The sequence below is a fragment of the Mastomys coucha genome, unplaced genomic scaffold (genome assembly GCF_008632895.1).
Source record: "Mastomys coucha isolate ucsf_1 unplaced genomic scaffold, UCSF_Mcou_1 pScaffold9, whole genome shotgun sequence".
NCBI classification, from domain to species: Eukaryota; Metazoa; Chordata; class Mammalia; order Rodentia; family Muridae; genus Mastomys; species Mastomys coucha.
Genome location: NW_022196915.1, coordinates 36,541,782 through 36,544,578, shown reverse-complemented (window position 1 = coordinate 36,544,578; position 2,797 = coordinate 36,541,782).

The following is a 2,797-nucleotide window of genomic DNA, read 5'->3' as shown; positions in this document are numbered from 1 at the left end:
ACACAGTCCAGAATCTCCTTCTTTGCCAATCTGGCATATTCAATCTTCAAGGACCAGGAAAAGCAATGTTAAAACCTACAACTGTAGCCATAGATTTAATTGTGAAATTTTCTAAACACTTTCCTGGTGAATGTGTTTCCCAGTGAGATGAAGAGCATCATTGCTTCACATGAGGAGGTAGGGACAAGGAGACTCTTACTAAGCCATCATCAACATCACAACCATTGACACCATATGGACTCCACTTAATTATAAGAGTGGAGGAATAACTAAAATGACAGACACAAGAGAGCAGTTTGAAAGACTTGAAGATCAAGCAATAAAAAGCCACGTCAACACAGTTCCAACATGCATGTCCCTCAAACTTCAAAGAACAATTTGAAGTATCTAGAGCATCAGTTGATTGTGGACTATCTGTTTTCCATCCATTTCATTTTTGATATTTTCAGTGCAGAATCCTGCCCTGATCAGTTTCCAACAGGAAACAGTTGTTTCCATATAAGGCAGTTCTTTCCAATGACCCAATTTAACACTTAGATTTCTGACCTTTGTGGATCATGAACCTCGTTTGAGTGGCAAGATCTCTACTAGCTGGGCCTTTGCAAGGAACCTGAAAGAAGTTTCACAGACCACATAAATCTTAACTGAAAAATGAGTTTTTATATTAGAGAATAAACCCAGACTACCCATGAAGGGCCTGCTTATCTTAAATTTCAACTAGCACATTTCAGAGCAATGCACCCCGCACAGTGTCCCACATCTTTAGTGGCAGCACTAGAGAGGCAAAGGCAGGCCTATCTCTCTGAGTTTCAAGACAGCCTCATCTACATATCTGTTTTAGGTCAGCCTGGACTACATAATGAAACCCTATCAGAGAGAGAGAGAAAGAAAGAAACAAACAAAGGAACAAACAAAGAAACAAGCAAAGACAGAAAGACAAAAAGGAAGGGGAAACACATAGAAAGGAAATCTACATACAACTTGAAAGATAACTTTAAAACTACTGAATAGGATGAAGCACAAGCGAAACTTTATCTTAGACGATGAGCTCATCTTCCTCATTTCTACTATGAATGTGCATTTAGCATAAAAACACTTCTATAGTCACAAAAGCCCATAGTCTGAAGGGCCAGCAACAAAGATCCACAGTCAGGAACCTCCCAAGAAAACAAAGGCAAATCCACATGGCCATAATTGGCTCTACTGCTGTAGCTACCTTAGACTTCGGGAGCCTTGGGAGTTTGGTAATCAATATTAAGGCAGCTGCCTAAGTGTGTAGCTCATTAGTACAGCCGATGTAACAAATTCTACTGTATCCATAAGAGCAAACCAGGCTGGCTTTATAACTCTGCTCTAAACAATAGGAGAAGCATTCTGACTTTATGAAGCGTTCCTCCAGACTCTGAGTCTTTCTGAATGATGCTGTGCTAAGGATTTGCTGACTTCGGCACTGCAGCTGCCTATCCAGAAGATGCTTAGCTGAGAAAGACAGAGCTCAATGACAACTTGATGCCAAGGAAAAACACATAAAAGGGGGGAGGCATGCAATTTCTGACCACATGTATTGGTGCTCAGTGAAGAGCTCTTTCAGCACTCTGGGTGGTTTTCAGACATTGCCTAAATTCCCCTTACATTTCAAAGGAAAAATTCCAAAGAGAAAACATTGGAGGCATTTGCTACCTTCCACAAGAGATCTGCTCTTTAATATGGCAAAGTTTCATTCAAGCAAAAAAAAAAAAGTCTCATCTTGGAAAGCCCCAATTTCTTGGGATTCCCATTTTGACTGTTCCCCTGCTTAGCCAGGGTTTTAGCTTCTACACGGTTAGCATCTACTTTGGCTCCATCAGAGACCAAGGTGCACATGCTACACCTCAGCACTTCCTGACAGTGCCTCTGTCCCATCCTTGAGTATCAAGTGCAGCAAAGCAGGTAACCCGGTACTGGATGCAGGGTGCTTCCAAGCTGTGCCACTCGGTGCCCTATGCCCAGAAAGACCCATATCACCCAGGGCCCCTGCTCTACTCCTGTCCCTGTGCCAGGTTTGCAGAGGCCAGGCTGGATCTCATTTGTGAGCATTCAGCACAGCTGAACTACAGAGGGCAGCTGAGGCACCAGCTCACAGGCATCACTGCAGCAGCCCATAGAGTGTTTGCCAACTTCTTTGGCCAAGACTCCAGAGGCAGGGTGCTAGGCTTTGGTATTATTTATAACACTGTATCTATGGCTAGGGATTGGCCAACAGGTAGGTATGCCTGCCCTTTGGACATGATAGGCTAAACCTTAGCACCATGCTCCTACAGTGTCCACTGGGGATGGTGGGGGATTCTTCTCCTCATGGGGCTGGATCAGACTGGGACTCTGAGCCTAAGATCTCTCAAGAGACCCTGATCCCAGCTGCCCCTCTTCATGTCCTGAGCTTCCCTTGCAGCACTCTGTATTCCTTCAGACAGAACACTGGAGAACTGGTCCAATCTGAACAGGAATTTCTCATTCTTAGTATACAAGGGTTGCTGAGTCCCCAGGTGCAGAGTGGTCTCTGTGGGAAGAGTGGTTGGCTGGATGGAGCCCCTAAGCATATTCTTAAAGAAATTCCACAAGAACTGTTTCTATCACTCAGGTAGATGTACTATCAAATAGAAAATAAGAGTTAATAAAAAGTATTGGTATCTGACTGCTCTCTCTGACACAAAGCAAGGTGCCACTTAAGTTACCTTGTGATCTACACAGGAGCTCTGAAAAGTACTACGATCCCTTGAAAGTTGAAGGTTCAGGAGTGCAGTTAGCCCAATAACTTTAG